A 19,771-nucleotide genomic window follows, 5' to 3' on the forward strand; every position below is an offset into this window, starting at 1 on the left:
TGCCCTATTTTAGATGAAGAAATGAGCTATGAGGGGTTAAATAACTTGTGAATATAACTAATAATTTACTAAATTGCAAAAATCCAGTAACTCTGACTCCAAACTTCATTTTCATAGAATATAGTGTGCTAAAGACATATAAAATTACGAAGTCTGTCTCTTTACTTCAAACAAGACTCTGCAATAAACATTAACTTCCTGTTTTATCCATATAGTTTCCATTTAATAGGACAGGAAATATATACATGAGATCTGGGTGGAACTGTATTCAAGTTTAATGGAAGTAAACATAAAACCTTGAAAACGACATCATCTTTTACAGAAATGTTTGGCTTGACAGGTTAAGAGTCATAGAAACAACTTTTTTTTTATTGCCAGTTGGAATTAAATGTAACATACTGATGTCAGCTGTCCCCAAACAAATAATTTGATAAAACGCTCATTTAACTGCTCTTATTATTAATTTACTTTTAAGGTCCTTCTGCCATGTGGCATGGAGGAGCACAACAGGTCTCTCCAATTATAAAAAAAGTTTATTGGTGCATGGCAAGTGTAAACCCGCGGAGTCCCTGGCAACAGTAAAATGGCAAATTAAACCCAAACCACATGCAAGCTGAAGTGAATCACTGGTCAGTGAGCATTTAGGATGGCATGCCAAGCAAATAAACAGCCAGTCCATTAGTTAGTTATTGCCAGCACTAAATGAATAAAACTCTTGAGAAAAAATCATGGCAGTGCGGCGACAATCTGTGTTAGGTTTGTTGAGTCCTATGGAAATGGCTGAAATGTTCACACGGCTGCCGTGAAACAGAGGAATGCAGGTACAGTGGCCAGGCTTAAAGATGCCTCTTATTTGAGACCCGCTGATGAGCTCCAGTCACTTAACGGCATCCTGAAAAACAGCTGGCACCTAACCCTCAAATATTGATTTAGTGTTTACAAATCTGGTTCAGTTTCTAGGCAAACAGCTTCTATAAACATAGTGTACCATCTGGTTTTATGGCTCAAGTGTTTCAACTACAATTTTCCCCAGGTGTGGGGATCATGATTAATTTGAGCAATTTATGCTATCCCTGTGCTTCCTGTAAGGTAGTTAAGGATTGGTCTACATTAGATACAAATTTTGGATTCTGGGAACTTGAGATCTTTCCGTTAATGGTTACTAGCAAGAAAAGAAACCACTGTCAATTATTTATGTGGCTCCAGCAAGAAGGTGATAAGTCTAAAACCCTTTTCAGCATAAATTCGTAGGGCATGAAGGAAGTGGATTTTACAGGCAGTGTGTACTTTTGTTATGCCACATTTACCATACATTATCAAAGGTAAACACAGGGAAAGAAGAGGTTTTGAGGAGACAAACAAGTTTTGGACCTTCTGCAAACAGCCATAGTGGTTCTAAGGATGGTAGCCAAGCAGAGTCTGAAAGTGGATTTGAGGTGGACCTCAAAGTGTGTGGAATTCAAGCAGTAAAAAGCGTTGTCGATAAACCTTGGCATTCCTTCCTCACTAATCTGACTTGCCCACAACACTGCCCTCCCCAGGCGGCTTGGGGGACTGCAGTTCGACAAGCTGTGTTTTACTTAAATTTGAGACATGCTGGCTCCTCTATTGCAGAGTTGTTAGGAGACATAATGCCTAAAATGAAGCAGGTTTATCTTTTTTTCTCAGATCTTTTCCCCTCTTCTCAAAAACAAATTTAAACTAGATATAAGCAAAAGAGTACAATTTACTCGTGTTACTGGACTTAGGTGTCCGTCTCACAAAATCATCTTACTCCTAGCTTCATGATGCTTTTCACTTTCTCTTTGCTTATTTTTTCTACTTAAATTTATTTATCATGTGCTATAATTAATCCTGCTTAAATTTTTTTAGAACAATGTAAATTATATATAATTGTATGAATCACATTCCATACTCCTCCCAAAAATCACCTCACCTTTCTTCTTGACTATATGTATATTGCTACACTTTTGACACTTGATGGTATGTATCTACTAGTTCATAGAAATAGTAAGTAAGTGGAGGGGAAATTCTTCTGAGTCAAGTTAATTTGTCTACTGCATTTTTTACTTTATTTATACTGTGAGACCAGTTAGGCTAACTGAGTCATCAAAAATATTGATATTTTATTAGGTGGCTATATATCATCAGAATCACTAAATAAGTGGCAAGGAGTTCATAATTTCTAAGATAGATATTAATTCAATTACCCTTAATATTTCTAATGAGTTGCTTTTTCTTTTAAAATTATATTAGAAAACTTGAGATACAGTTAAGTAACCATACACTTGTAGTTGTTCTCCCCAAGCTCTATTCACTTCCTGGAAGAGACTTTTATACAAGGACGCTGTCAGCCAAGATAAGCAGTTCTCCAACTGCCCATCCATATACAGTAGGAATTAATTAGTAAAAACGAAATAATTTAATGTAACTTTTCTACCATATGTCTAAAGAAATGTGTTTGATTTATGCAAGTTAATCATACAAGTGTGATGATGCAGTCAGTCATTCAAACATTTGCTCAAGGCTAACAATGTGCTAGAATCTTGAAACGGCAGTATGATTAAGACATAATCTCAAGGATTTTAGAGTAGAGCTGGGGAGAGACGCAGGTATGGAGAGAGTTATAAGACAATGTGATGAGTGAGATGGCACAGAAATCTAGGGGGTTAAGGCTTTCCAATTCAGCCTTGAGAGAGGGGGTTCATTAAAACTTCCCACAGAAGGTGACATTGGCACCAGGTTACACCAGAAAAGTGAGTATTAGCCAAAAGAAAAAGTAGAGATGGGGTTTCCAGAGCATGCACCAGCAAGGAGAGCTGGCAAGTTCAATGTGGCTAAAGATGAGTGAGGGAGGTTCAGTGCCGTGAGAGATGAGATCAGAGAGAAACCCAAGGCCTGAAATGCTTTAAACAGGGCGTAATCAAATCTGTGCTTCAGAAAGCACATTTTAGATGAGTAGAGGTAGCAAGCAGGGAAACAGAGAGACCATTAGGAAGCAATTATAGTCATCATAGTGACCTGCTCTGTAGATTGCATAAAATTACCAGAATTCAAGAAAACACCGTGGATACTTATTTTGTAATGTCCTACTAGAGCTTTCATATGGGTGTCTCAGTTAGGACAAGAGGAGAAAATCAGGGAAGGAAACAGCCAGGCAAAAACAAAAAACAAAAAACAAAAAAACCCAAACAGTGGCAAAAACAGCAACAACAACAAAAAATATTGCATGCTGAACTGCCCCAACTCTACTCTGAGTGTCCACAGTCTGGCTGATACTCTTCTGTTCTCTTCCAAGTTCTAGGATAGTCAGTTAACCCCACTCTCTATATCTGCCCCAGCACAGCCACTATATTTCATATCCTTGGGAAGAGTGTGGAAAACCCAAGCAAGATGGGATTTTCAGAAAGAAAACCTGGGGGAGAATCCAAAAAATAATAATGATAAAATAAAAGCCACGGAACCTAGACATTAAGGAGATTGCAAAGTAAGTGCAAAGTTTGAATTCAGTCTTTGATGTCCATCCAAAGATTAGCTTCCATGGTTGTAACAGCTTTTGGGATACACCTTTACCATGTCCATACCTTGTAATGGTAAGACTCTAAATATGTACCTTAGTTTGTATCTTGTTCCTGAAAAAAAACCATTTCATTTGGTAAAATTCAGGTAATTGGAAACAAATTCTACCAGACTGTGACTTATAGGTTGTTACTGTTTTTTTACTGGCTATGTCCTCTCTACAGAACTTCTCCATTCACCACCACACTGCCTTGCCCTCCACAGCCCCATACATAAATGGTGTCCAAAACTGCCATACATTCTACCCCTTTCTTTGAGCAATCGTTGGCCCTGGTTCATCCTCCCAAATCCTGTATCCTCTGGGTGAGATCATTGTTACACCAGCTCCTCTAACATGACATACCTAGATTTCAGGGAATCCTTTCTGGACATTGTAATCACCTCCATCATCACACTCCTGCCATTCTCTATGCCCACAGGGTGCTGTTTTGGGTTCCTGAATCTCTTATTTTTTTTATCATTGCAATTTCTTGAGTACTATTCAGTCGCTTCCTCTGGTAGGAGCTGTTTCTCCTTCTCTGCATCTATTTTTCTCGCAGGTTCACTCGTTCCCCAGCCGCTGAGAGGGCTTGCACTTGACATTCTCCAGAGCTGATGAGAGTCATCTCACCCAAGGATGCCTGGGAGGCTAAACCTTTGATGCCCATAGTGGCCTTGGACTGACGCACATGGGGTTGCAAAGGGTCCTAAATGCCAGCCCATCTCCTGAAGGAAGGCCAGCTCAGATGCATGATTTATGTACTAGCTAGAGGCTAGATTTTACCTGACACCACATCCTTGCTGCTTCTTTCTCCTTCCCTATTATGCTTCCCTTATTTTCTCTAAAAATCCCTTTCTCCAAAAACCATGCACCAAAATCCTGTCTCAGGCTCTGCTTCTAAGGATCCTGGGTCAACACATCTCATACCAGGGCAGAATTCAGCATTGCCATCCTCTCTTATTCTAGTTAGTTCTTCAGCAGGTGCCCGTGCCCATGCAGAGGCAACGACAGAAATTTTAATGTCCCTAGAAAATCCTTGTACCACACGAACAATTTTTAGACATTGACGATAAGGTTGCCTGCCTCTTTTCGTTCTATAAATATGTCCCGTCTTACCTGCTCTCTAAATTCTCAAGCTTTTATTGCTGTCGGAGAGCATGGCCCTCAGTTAATTTGCTCAAACTCTTAGCCATTTTGTAGAGCTCTGGTAACCAACATGCTGGAGTTTATTCACAACTTTCATTTACCCGAGCCCTTATAATTAATGCTCACAAATACATACTAAGTGCTCTACTTACATGATAAATACAGTTGTCCCTTGAAAAACGTGAGTGTTAGGGGAGCCGAACCCGCGTCGTTGAAAATCCGCGTATAACTTTTTACTCTACAGCTGAGCCTTCGCACAGTGGATTTAATCAGCTGTAGATGGAAAACAGTATCTTCGATCTGCAGTTGGGAAACTGCTGCTGGGAAAGCAGAAATACTGTTTTCCATCAGCCTTTGGTTAAATCCCAGAGGCAAAACCCAAGACAAAGCAAGGGCCAACTGCATATACTGAAAAAAATCCTCAAGGAAGTGGACTCATGCAGTTCAAATCTGTGTTTTTCAGGGCTCAGCTGTATAGTTAACCACACAAAGAGCTATGGGATCTGAAACACCACAACTCACATTTAAAGATGAGAAAACAGAGAATCAGAAACGTTGAGTTATATTGCTCATATGTAGAAGTCAGGATTTCAGATCCCATACTTTTAACCTCTGGGCTAGCCTGTACAAGTCTTTTCCAACCCAACTATCTGCTTCACCCACACATTTCTGGTAAGAGAAGAACAGTGTCATGCTTTGGAGCAGCAGTAGAGTATAGTGGTTAAAAAGCTGGCCTCACTACCCCTGAATTTAAGTCCTGACTCTGCCAAAACAAATGATGTGTGTCCTTGTCTGAGCCTCATTTTTCTCATCTCTAAAATGGGGTAATAGTAATACCTACCTTGGCAAGTGTCAGGAAGATTAAATGAATTGATGCACCTTAAATACTTAGCTGAGCGTTTGGCATGTAACAAGCACTCAATACGTGTTAGCCATTATTATTTGTCTTTATGAACCCCATTTCTGTATCTTTGCTTACAACTTTATGTCCTAGGTAAATAATTTCCTTCTGCTTGTCTCCTACATTAACAGCAATGTATTCTACCTACAAATTTGGTTTACATTTCACTTTTGCTGTTTCCGTTTCCCAGGTGTCATGGCTATAATATTCATCCCACCTGGACAATCTCATTCGCTCACCACCACATGATTTTTTAATATCCTTCTTCAGATTGAAGCCAGCTCCATGTGTATTATTTCTTCCCTGAACTTTTCCATCCCCAGAGCCGCCAGCTGGGGCATTGAGGGTACCAGCTCTTCTGTTATCTTGCCTGTGTGGATTGTCATCCCAGCATAACTCCCAATATGGACTATCTCTGTACACATCCTCTGACCCATGGCACTGATCAAATGGTTCCAAAATCCATAGAAAAACTATTAAAAAGGGAAACAGTAAGTTTCTCATAAAAGGGCATTTCCAAGGCTTCTTTATTAAAGCACATTCTCCACTCGACTCCAGAGCCAACTCCTCCCTACTGCCAACTCCCAGCAGGTGTGGTTGGTTCTCTTACTCATTAGGTTGGGGAGAATTAAGCTGCTGGCCAAGTGATGCAGCAGTAATCTTTATTTACTCTTTGATTTCTTAAGCCCTCTCTTCTTAGTGTAAGCCTTTTGGTTTAGCAAAGCAAAGATTTTTCAGGCTTGGCCACGTCTTGCCTCTTTGTGTCTGTGCTGTGAAAAGTAAACACCTTTAACTTATGGCCAAAGAAGTGAGTCACTGAGTTGTTTTCACTTTGGGATCTGTTGTTTGGTGAGGTCTGCTTGCAGGAAAAGGAATATAAATTTACTTGAAGAGTTCTTAAGGGGAGTTCAGGCACAGTGCAGGCTTCATTTTTCTTCTTGTCCTGAATGTTCAACAATCCTTTGTTCTTGCGAGTCCAATAAAACACCATACAAGAGTCATGAGGGGCTCGGGTTCTTTTCTTCTTCAGGCATCATATCTAAGCTATACCGAAGGGAATTGCTCTTTTGGATTTCCATGTTCAATAATTCCCTACTTCTTTTCATATGGGAAAAGCAGTAGACGGTGGAGGGATGATGATTTCAGCATTTGTGCCTGGAATTCCCCAAGGCGGCCCTGCGGTAACCTGGACTGCTCCCACCTAGGAGAACTCTCTAGTTGGACAACATAATATTGTTTTCCTCTCTCCAGCAACATTTTAAAATCTCCTTCAGAAGTTTAAGTTTACATTTTATTGTCATCTGCCTGGCAGCAGGCAGTGCAGGTGGCAAATGGTGTCAGAGGGGAAATTTGACAGCTGAGCTAATTAGTAGATAGCAGGTTGGAGTGTTGTCAAGCTGCCAGTGGGGATGGTAGGTGCTTTGGGTAGAAGCATGTAAAGATGTTCTCCAAAGATCAAAATATTTTTATTTCTCACATTAGCATGATTTCCTTTTGGTGGGCATCTATATCTTAGGGAAATATATTAAAATTAATCAGTAGATATTATTTCTAGTCATAGATGACACGTTTTCACAACATTCACACAATTTCTCATTGTCTTCTTATCAACTTTTTCATGTGTGAGCACTTGCTGGAATGGAATTTACACACTGCTTCAAAGATTTTTGTATTATTCAACAGGTCTTTTAAGAAAGAAAGTGTCCTTTTTCTTCTGACATATTTGGGGTTATAGTTTTGTCTAGATTTTTTTCTCTCTCTCTTTGAAGTCTTTTTTCCCCAGGAGGTTTTTCAATACAATTTCCACTAGATACTATTGCCAAAAGAAAAAAAAAATTAAGTTCTCATGTATCTCCCTTTAAATTTCCACAGCTGATTATAGATAGATAGATAAATAGATAGATAGATAGACAGACTGACAGACAGATAGAATACAGCTAGATGTACTTTATAGATAGAATCAAGGTTCCTAGTGTTTCTTGCTCTCTGTGAATAAATGAAAACGTTACGGAAGAAACTGACCATTTTGACAGCAATTTGAAAAGTAATTTCATACATATAATTGATTTTGATATTTGTCTACACTGGCAATAAAGAGTCTATTTAGAATAAACTAAAAAACAGAGATATAAATCTATATTAGAGATGTATTGGGTTGTTGGAAAAGTCATGACATATTTTTTCTATGTTTTTCCTCACAAAAATGCATCATGACTTTTCCGACAACCCACTATAATTGAATACCAAAGATGTAAAATCCATATTAGAACTGCCACAGATCCTCAGACTATTTTAATAGTCTCCATACTCTTTCAGTAACATTTTCCCTATAGACCATGGGTTTAAATTCTTCAAGCTATTAACTTGGCAGTATTATAAAACAAATCCATCCTATAATCATTCATTTTAGATATTTTTTTACACAATAGCATACAACACATAATTAATTTTGACCATTTACTATGTATTTTACTATATAAAGTATTTTTAAATTAATATCAGTTTACTCAAGATAGAGATAATTAAAATTAAAAATTAAATAACATTAGTATTATTATTAATATAGTTTTTTTCCCCACTCCATATACCAGGGTAGTAGCTAATACTATAAATTTTAAATAAAAGTTATGTAGGAAAAAATGTTTTTTTATATTAAAACTAAATTATGTATTTTCTGTTTTAGAATTCAGTCAGTTCTCTACTAAATAACTGTACAACACATGTTTGAGGCTTTCAGATATTTGGGACTGGGATATACAGCTTATATACATGAATGACAATATAGAGTAACCAATATTTATTGAATTTCTATTCTTGGATGCTACTATACTGAGCTTTGGCCTTGGGAAACAAAAAGCAGAGTGGTCTCAAGTAGTTCAGTTTATTTAGGGGAATAAGAAAAGAAAACAGACCACTGAAATATACTGCAATAAATATTATGATATAAAGATGTGCTCCAGAAGCTATGGGAACTCTAATTTAGATGGAGAAAAAGGAAACTTCCCAAAATACCATATGATACCAGAGCTGTATTTTAGACAGGAATAATAATAACAGTACTATCAAAAGGTATCACCTGCTTATTAAACAAAGCTATTTACATACATTTTCTCATGCAATCTTTACATGCTATCATCATGCAAAGATAAATGTAATGAGATATATTTATTACCCTCACTTTAGAGACAAAAAGTCGTACACTGGCCTGAGTTATACAACTAGCCAGCGGCTGGCTGCTTGGGAAGGAGCCCAGGTCTGGCTGATGTCCTTTCAGGCACCTCTCTGATATTTTTAAATCTGCAGAGGGATCAGTATGACTAAAGCACAGAACAGTGGAAAAGCATGGAGTATTTGGGGAACTTAAAGTAACAGAATAAGTGGACTCTTGCATATTATGAGGGAATGGGGCAGGGAAATGGGAACAGGGGGCTAGGGCAGTCCAAAGAATGTGCTATAGGCCATAGTCAGGAAACTGAGTTTTATTCCACAAGCTGTGAAGAACCTGGGAAGATACTAAGCCATGGAGCGTTAAGGTCAGAGGTGCTCTTTTGAACAATCACTCTACCAACAAGAAATAGTCAAGGAATGGAGGGTAAAAAATCTATACAGATCTTCAGAAGTTTGAATGGGGAGCAGGGCTGGGAAGTGACAGTGTCATTCAGAGAGACGGGAAATGCAACAGAAGAGAAATTTGGAGGGGAGGTGATGAGACCTGATTTGAAAATAGTTTGCCACTTATATAGGTGTTGGTGACATGGAGTTCATTTGCCTATGAGTGTGTTGACATAATATGAAGTGCTGAGAGTGTATTAAGAATAAATGTTTTAAAAAAGTAAATATCGGAACCCTTTTAATAGAAAAATGACAAATTTTGTAATTGAAATCTTCTCAAATTGAACAGAAAATGTATTCAAGGTTTGAGATTTCATCTGTTCAGGAGACAATACCTATAGGAGAAGAATCAAGAGGGTAGTTTGACAAATAAACCCTTTATTAGGAGTTCTTTTATTAACCTAACCATTTCATCATATTGGTTACTCCCTTTCTATGCTATTCTAATGTATAGACTCAGAGGCATGTTCTATAGCTGTGCAGAAGTAAGTAAAGCATGAAATCAGTTGAAGCACTGTAGAGTTCTCTTTAGTATGTTTTAGTTGATTTATTATACTTTGCATAATATTATTGGCATTATATTGAGCATTTTGCTGAATTGTTTGTGCGTGCATGTGTGTGTGTGTGTGTGTGTGTGTGTGTATGGAAGGAAAAAATATATACATGTCAGCAAATGCTTTATTGTTTTTAAACTCAGAAATGGGAACCAGTTTATGACCTTATAGAAGCTATGTGGCTTGGGTACTAAGATCCAACTCAACACACACTGAGGGTATACTGTGGGCAGTCTTCAAGGAGTGGACAATATTTTAGAATACCCTTTATTAAACTTTAATGTGAACATGATTCACCTGCAGACCTTGTTAACATGTTGTGTCCTTATTCAGTAGGTCTAAAGTGGGGCCTGAGATTCTTCTATTACTCTCAGAACCCTGGGTGATGCCATAGCTGTTGATCTGTTGCTCTTTGAATCACAAAGTTTTAGAGAAAATCAACATGTATCTAACTGAGCACAAAATCATTTGAAATTGGTATTAGCAGAGCGAACAAAACACTAGAATGACCCAAATTACAGACTCTATTTCTTAGGTCTAGACTCATGCTTTGCAATGGGAGATTTGTACTTATGCAGAAACAAGGGAATGGCTCTCAAGAGACTTCAGTAATCTTCAGAATGGGTTTCAAATCTTTAGCAAGAGAAGCACCCTGGTCTTAAGAAGGGGAGTTTGAGCAAATACGTCTCTTAAAAGCAGCCATTTCACAATCTGATGCAAGAGGAGGTAACAATTATAAAATGTAAACGTCAACGAAGTTAAATCACTAAAAACAATGGAGCAAAATTTAGGAACAAATGACACAGGAAATGATGATAGAGTCCTAGAAGTTTATTTATTCAAGTAGATGTACCTTAACTCCAAGGTGAGAATAAAAGGATTTTAGGACAAATCTGTGAACTGCCACATTGCGAAGTTTCAATTCTTTTTTCCAGTAATGAACATGCAAAGAAGCAAAGGAGAGAGGGATATGCTGTGTTTTTATAGGCCAGGCTGCAGTGTAGAAGGTGGCCTGGTGAGAGAGCTCCTGAGGTCTCTGGCCTGTGTTGGCTGGGGGGTTGCAAGAACAGGAATTAAAGGTAATTAAACCAGCAGTAGCTTTCACATAAAGGATAATTCAAGCAAACTGGAAATAGCTCGAAGTGGAGCCAGCTTTGATAAATCATGTGTAGGCCTCCAGTGCTCCTGTGGAAAGCAGACCTGAGATGAATTGAAGCAGCAGCGGGCACTGGGCATGGCAGTAAAGCAGAAGCTATCGAATCACACTCCAAAATGCTGTCTTTACAAACAGGCTTCTAATCTGATGCCCCATTTTTGTTTATTTAAAATATATAGTAATCATTCTTTAATCAGTCTTAGCAGAATCACATATACATTATGTATGCACATATATATGTACACACACACACACACACACACACACAAACACACACGGTTTATTCTATTTTCATTTCTTCTAAATCACTTTTTCTTTAAACTGCTACAGGGAGGGTCAGAAACACAGATGCTGAGTCTGTTTAAAATGGCCTAGAAAGCAAAGCACATGTTTTAATCTGATGTCTAGGACGCATTTTAAAAAATTGGATTGAAAAGGATTAGATTAGATTAGACCTTCTGGATTTAAAAATGTTAAAGCTCCATTTATGTTTTAACATAATCTCTTTCTACTCTCTGGAGCCATCAAGCAGAATGCAGTCTTGGGTAGCTTTTTTATTATTATTAAATTTTAGACTTTTTAAAAAAACATCCCACTTTCATATTTGTAATAGAAAGAAATCCTTAGAGACTGAGCTAAAAGTTCTTTTGACCTACTGCTTAAAGGAAGGGTGGATATGTATGCCTTCTGATTTTTACAACTACTTTTATATATTTGTTCACACACACACACACACACACACACACACACACACACACACACACGCGCGAATATGAATAGCTAGTTTTTAAATCCAAATAGCAGTGAATGCTTTTGAATACTATGCATTTCTATGAAGTTACAGTTGCTAGAAAAAGAATTTATTATAAAGCCTACATAAAAATACCTTTATTATAGACTTCGTATACTGTATCCCTATTTGACATACTCATTAACTCTAATTTCTAAATAAAACAAGGCAAATAACTATATACCATCACTAAAACTACTGAAGTTCTGAATACAAATAGAATTGTTTTGTAGTTTTGATGTTCATCAATCAGAAAATAGAAAATACAACTATATTACAAATAATATTAAGTATTCTGAGGTGGAAACTTGAAAAATCTGTGCATGAGCAATGCAAAAATCCTTGAGCTGATATATTTTTATTTCTTAGTATTTAATTATTATTCACTAAAGCACACACACAAAAGAGCTGAGATTGACTTGGAAGCACTCGTGAGCTTTGTTACCACTGCACTTGTGTTACATGTCTTAAAATCACTGTAATTACAAGTGATCAATTATATTCATGCAGCATCAAAGATGGAAGATTTATGGCTTATCCAGGGAAAGAAGTACTATCATTTATCTAAGGCATAACACTGATACATGATTGAAAAGCCCTGAGGATATTAGTAAACGATTTTAAACTAAAAAAATATTTTAGCTAAAATTTTAAAACTGGAACATGAGCAGTCTAAGCAAAAGAAATACTAGATTCCGTATTGTCCTCGATGTTAGGTTGGAAAACCATTTGGTGTGAAGGAACCTAGGGCATGCCTTATGTGCAGACTAAAAGTATTCATGCTCATAGAGCAGAATCATCAGTGACAGTACAATTGAGAATAAAAATGAGTTTTCTCTTTCCGGAAATTCTAAAATCCATTTGGTGTCACCCTGTGAGGTCTGCCTTTGAGATTTTGGTAAAAACTTTCATATTCGATATTTTCTTCTCAATTTAAAAAGAATCCACTGATGTCTCAATCAGTTTAATTTTTAGTAAACATGAGACAGATTCTAGCACTTATTCTTTCTTTCCCATAAAATTGGTTCCATAGGTCATGAAATAGTGGATGAGAGGAAGTTTCTCTTTACAGAAATATTCCAACTATAATTGGAGAAGGAATTATAGAATTAGAATATCTCCATTTTGCAGCTCCTAATTGGGGGGGAGAGGGGAAAGAGGGTTGCATTTTATCATCCCTAATGGCTGCTACCATCACAAAACACAAAACATCCACTGTGGACCTTCTGATAAAATCCACAGCACTACAAATGACATTTCTTGCCTTTTTAAAAAGTCAAATCTGAATCTGACCAAGGGCTATCTACTAATTTACAGGGAAGATATGGGGCAACTAAACATGTTTCTTAAACAATACAATTGGATAGAGTCAGCAAAATTCTGACTCTAGGGAAACATCCAGTTTCTTCAAGAAATAAATTGAGAGAGAGAGAGAGAGAGAGAGAGAGAGAGAGAGAGAGAGAGNAGAGAGAGAGAGAGAGAGAGAGAGAGAGAGAGAGAAAGGGAGAGAGAGAGAGAGAGGATGGGGGAATGGAAGGAAAGAGGGAAAGAGGAAGAGAGAAAGGGAACACCTATAGAGTAGAAGAAATTAAAAAGCTATATCAACTCATTGCAAAGTATGAACTTTATCTCCAACAAATACACTGTAAGTACACACACACACACACACACACACACACACACACACACACACACCCCACCTAGGTATTATAATCTCAACCAAATGTGTGACAATTGTTGAATATAAGGAAGTTGCAAAAATTATTTCATTCTGAGAAGTACTTATTCTTACAAAACAACAATTTCACAGAGCTGCAATTAATTTTTCACAAGTCCTTTTGTCTCTGGAAAAACAAAAATGGTGATGCATTTAGAGAGGGCTTAAATTCAACCAAGTAGACAGTATTTGCCAAGCTTCAGAAAAACAACGCTCTTATAAGTTAGTATGTGATTGCTGCTTTCACAAACCAAACCCTAACAACTTAGTAAACTTGGGTCAGCCAAAAACACTATGCTGTATATCAGTAATGTTTCATCTAGCAGCTAAGCATGGCCATAAATAGGTTATTTTATGAGACAGCTGGTCAGCTTTCCATATAGTATAAACTTCATTATTTGACATTTACAGAAGGATGCAGATCTAATATTAAAAACTATAGCCAGGTACTAACTCTTGAAAATAAAAAAATTTTAAAAAGCAAAAAACAGGAAGAACTAAGAAAGAAAACAAAAGCACTGAAATATAAATCTAAACTGAACAAACATGAACAACTTAATAAAGAAATATATTGTAAAAGAAAAATAAAGAATAAGATACAATTTGTACAAAGTGAAAGAAAAAAAATCTCACAACAAAAACAAGGGAAAGAAATGCAGAGCGATGGGAAATGAGATACTCCCACAACACATTATGCTAAAAGGTACTTATTTCATTTGTAACTTGTATTTATATTTTTTAATATGGGAAAAGACCAGCAAGCAACACATTATGTTAAAAGGTACTTATTTCTTTTTTTTTTCTATTACTTGAGTTACAGATCAAATGTGAATCTATATTATTAAATTGTACTTTTTTTAAGCTCAGTGATATACACTTTTTAAAAAAAGTAAAATGAACTATAATTATTTTGTGGTTTTTGTTCCTAAAATGTTGAGATCTAAGACATTTTTTATATTGACTCCTTAAAACACCTGCTTCCAACTGGTCAAGAAGGTCTTTGAATATGTAATTACTTTTTTTATCATAGGAACTTACTGCTTTTTTCATTTGTTCACAGTGAAATAGGCCAATATGGTAAATCAAACATCCTTTTACTAGGAAGAGCAGACTTTTCTTAGTTTTTTTTTTCTTTTTCTTTTCCCACTCTTATCGGCATTTCTGGGTTACCAGGCACTGTGGTACCTAATCTGAAACCTGGATGTTTTGGGAAATAATGGAAAAAGAAAACCCATGAAATTCGTGCTGTGTCAGTGCTCAGGTACAAGATCCTTAGCCAGTCTGCATACTTCTTATCACCTTCAGAGTCTTCTCATTTCTGTTTTATATAACGTCCAGAGTTTTCAGCTAATCTTTGTAAGATGAATAGGTAAAAGTACATCTACTCCATCTTCCTGGAACTGGAAGTCCCTGATAATATATATATATATATATATATATATATATATATATATATATATATATATATATATATGATTTTATTGGAGAACTGGGGGAGGGGAACAGCACTGGGGAATCGGGGGAAGGGGAAGACAAGTTGGTGTTGTTTTTGCTCTTCAGTCTACTTGTGGAGAATGTTGCTTCACTGGCCCAAGTTGGCACCATCATTGCGCTCTTCCCGGGCAAGGCAAATCAGTCGCCGGCCTCTGGACAGCCACTCTCGGCAGCTGCTGGCCACTCATGCTGGCTGCCGGCTACACACGGTAGCTTATGGCAACCCACTGCAGCAGGGGACTGCAGCCTATGCCGTTGCCAGCGACCCAGGGCAGCCCAGCCCCAGGTCGAGCTGCCGTTCACCATCTTAGCTGCAGAGGGCGGTGTCACTGGCCCTCATATGTGGGATCCGAACCGGGGCTCTCTGGCATCCCAAACCAGCTCTTAACCAACGTGCCACTCGGCCGGCCCTCCCGGATAATATTTTTATAGCTAGTACTTTAATACCATATCAAGGTGTTGACCAACCAAATTAAACTTTCTATAATAGTTTGTTTTGATCATTTCTTATACCACTGATAAATAACTGGATGTTATGAAGGATAGTTGTGCAGAATAATGAAATGCAGACTTAGGATCTCTGAATTTGAATCTTTGATATGTTTCTTAAGAGATGTATGAATTTATAGAATTATTTAACACTTCTAGAACTCATTTTCCACACCTATAAAATAGAAAAAATAATAGCCTCCTATTCAATGTAATTCAATGTAACAATATTCAATGTAACAATATAATTCAATGTAACAATATAAATGGACAGTGCCTGGTACAATAAATAAGAGCTTTCATAATCTTAGTGTATGTGTTTCTCTTTTAAAGCATCCTTATGTGAAATAATAAATTACTCCTTCTTAGAGTAAATTGGTACTTTGCTGCCTTGAAATGCTAAAGAAGAATAAAGTTTCTTTAAGAAATATTTTCTTCTCTGTGATACATCATAGGATCAGGTTATGGAAGCATCTGAATTGTTTAACAACCAGGGGTTGCCACAGATAAGCACACTGCAAGCTTGAAAACGCATTTCAAAGTATCTTATATTTTGGCCCATGACTCACTCCTTGACATTAATTCCTCTCTATAAGGGATTAATGTACTCAAGAATCAATATGCTTTCAGACAGATTCTACATCAGTGAGTTTCTTTGCTGGTCAGTATTTTCATTATTAACAACTTATGTCAGCAATATTCCCTATTCGTCTAGCAGTATTTGAATTTATTCTCTCATTTTAGTCCTGATTGTTGAGCATTACTCCAAAGGTCTTTTATAACTTGATTTACCAAGAAAGCAGATTAAAAATCTATATGAAGACTCTTAGCCCTGAAAAGGGGAGCAATTAGGAAAAGTATACTATTCAGCTCCACTTTCCAAATACATGGGGTGATTATATTCATTTACTCTGTACTTCTTAAGGACAATATGCCACAATACTCCCAAGCTATTCTATCCACATTTGTTTTTTAGTCTTTTTTCATCATGATAGACTTCTGTTATCATTTTCTCACTTGGATCCCATGTTTCAACAAATTTGGTCTTATTATAATATGTATTTACCTAATCAGTATTTAATTACATTTGTACCAGCCCTATTTTGTATGTTTTGACATTGTTTTCATATAATACTTAAGAATATATGTTCTGGCCCAGACCTGAATTTCAAAATCTCATTGCCAACTAAATGGAATTAGGGCTCCTTAGAGATGTGGCCTATTCTAGGGCTGGGGCACAGAAATTGAGCTGAGTCTAGAGTATAATTTTGTTCCAGAAAATAAGGAAAGGCTCAACATATTAGGGGGTTTTGTAGAAATGATACTGGAGTCAGTTTGCAAGTTTCCCCAAATCTGGAACAATGAGAGAATGAAATGCGTAGGACAATAATGGATTATAATCCACTGATTTAAAAAGAATCTATGACTCTATACTGAGAGTATGTACATATATACATGTACATATGTATATACATAAATGGGGGAAATGGGAAAGTTTCTAAAGTAGACTGCTACCCAATAAAAATAGTATAAATGATTGATTTTATGGGCTGAATCTTGTCCCACTGAAAGTCATATGTGAAATCCTTAAACCCTAGTACTTACTCCAGAATGTGACTATATTTCAAGACAGGGCCTTTAAAACATAATTAAGCTAAAATGAAGTCATTCGGATGAGCCCTAATTCAATATGACTGTTGTCTTTATAAGAAGAGATTAGGACACAGACAACACAGACAGAGGGACACTCCTGTGAAGACACAGTGAGGTGATCATCTGCAAGCCAAGGAGACCAGCCTCAGAGAACACCCAACCTGCCTCTAGAATTGTGAGAAAATAAGTGTCTTGTTATTGCTAATGTCAACATTGATCATGTGGTTAAGGTGTCTACCAGCTTTCTTCTCTGTAAAGTTACTATTTTTCCTTTGGATCTAATAAGTAATATGTAGGACACACAATGAGACCATGTAAATACAGTGTCCACCATCAAACTTTAATTCAAAAACATCCACTGATAATTTTTGCTGAATCAATTATTGCTAGGATGGTTGTAAAATGGTGACATTAGCAATAATGAGACAAATTGACATCAGGTGCTTCCTGCTGCAATGCTCTGAGAAGGATACAGTTATTAGGCACTCAATACTCCTAACAAAACTATATAACTTGAATCATGAGGAAACAATCAGATAAATCCAAATTGAGGGTCATTGTTGAAAAATAACAGGCCTCTACTCTCCAAAATACCAGTGTCATAAAAAGAAACAGAAACTCTAAAATATTCTTGCAGGTTAATGGATTAGTCCAGAGTTTATAAAGGACTTTTTTATGGGTAATTGGCAAAATTTGAATTTGTACTGTACATTAGCTAATAGTAGCATATCAATGTTAAAGTGCCTGAATTGATAATTATACAGTGAGCACGTAAGAAAACGTCCATCTTAGAAGATATCTGTAAGTTGCTCTCAAATGGTTCAATAATAAAATATATGTAATTTTATATATAAAACATATACATAAATACATAATAAATAAAATAACACCACTGATGTGGGAGGAAGGGGAGAGAAAGTGATTATTTAAATGTGGCAAAATTTTAATAATTGGAGAATCTATATGAAAGATATTTGTGAGTTTATTGAATTACCCTTATAACTTTTCTGTATGTCTTTTTTTCCCCCCAAATTATACACTTTAAATTCATGGTATGGATAAAGCTATCTGGAATCTAATTGTTGGTTTTATCATTTATGGCATGATGTTAGGCAATTTATTTAAATTAAACCTCAGATATCTACTCTGTAAAATAAAATAATATAGTACTGTTCTTACAGTATTGTGAAGATTAAATGAGACACTACCAATAAATTTCTCATCATGCTATCTGGAATTGAATAACCTCTCAAAAATATTTGTTGTTATTAATGCCATCTTGGTGTCAATCCATTATAAAATAGTAATCCATCAGCATCAACTATTTAAAGTAAAAATTGAAGTTTCTGAATTTTTTAAGTAATATTATATAGCATCAAAGTACTGTTGACTGTTACTACAGTCAGCCTGAGCTATTACTTAGGACAATTCCAATAGTATACTAGGCATATCGACTCAAGCTCTGTGTAATCCTTGACATGCTCCTCCAAGCAGTATCTGGGTTCCTCAATCAAGGATAGAGGTTTCCATTATCAACAAATAAACTGCAGATATTCAGCATTTCAAATAAGTATTTTTTTCAAGGAGTTGACATAATATCAAGTAAGAGAAAAAGGAAAAGAAACTTGGTACTTTGGTTAGTTAATCACACATTTTTCTATGATTTGCCATGAGTTTTCTTATAACCTTAGTTACAACCTTCATAGAATCCAGAGCTAGCATCCGGAGAATAAGTGAGATACTCTGGACTGTGTTAATGAAATCAGAATAGTAGTTCACAAAATGCTACGAATAGCAAGGAAGAATTCTTACACTTTACACTGATAAAGAAAGGGAATGTATTTCCTTTTTCCTTTGATGAGGAAGAAAATATTTTGCAGGAGACAATGTGCACATTTGTGTGTAGAGGTATATAAAAGGTTCAGCATAAAAAGTGGGACTCTGGGGAGAACAGTCATGCTTAGAAAGGGGTGTGGAATGGCAGCACAGATTGACATCTCTAGTTCAGTCCCTTAAATGGAAGAACTTGTAATTTACATGGACAGGCAGGCCATATTAATAACCACAAACAATAGCAGCATCTTGAGCTACTTTGAGGAAAGCAATTATGAAATTAATATACACTAATATATAAATGACTGTCTCTAAACCACCTCCAAGAATAACATGTACCTTCCTCCCCCACTGAGAGTTCAATTTCTGCTTATAGCCATACCACTCTGATCAGCCTGACCTCGTCTGAAAGTTAAATTTCTGATGATCAAAGGCCAATGTTATTGTCATCTTATGATTCCTCGCAGTACTTAGTAGGGTGCCTTATACATATTAAGCATTCAATAAATACAGTTTGAGTGAGCAAAAGAATAGAATTGGAATTTTGGAACATATAGCCAAGTGAGGTGAGAAATTCACAGAAATATGAGAAAATTTGCTTAATGACAGAGGTCAACTAGGAAGATAAGTCCTCTCTAGGAACCTGAGCAAGTTGTCATTTTAACGCCATCATTTAAATTTCTCTATTCGTGAATGTGAACTTATATAATCTCAACAAAACATGCAATGTTCCATGTATTTATAATTTAGGAAGGCCTGTTTTCACCTCCGATGACACTTCACTTCTAAAAGGTGCATTTCCCAAGGGAAGACCTACACCACAAAACCAAATGGAAATTTGTACTGATACAGTATTAAACACAAACA

This window comes from Hipposideros armiger, unplaced genomic scaffold (assembly GCF_001890085.2).
Source record: "Hipposideros armiger isolate ML-2016 unplaced genomic scaffold, ASM189008v1 scaffold_60, whole genome shotgun sequence".
Lineage (NCBI taxonomy): Eukaryota > Metazoa > Chordata > Mammalia > Chiroptera > Hipposideridae > Hipposideros > Hipposideros armiger.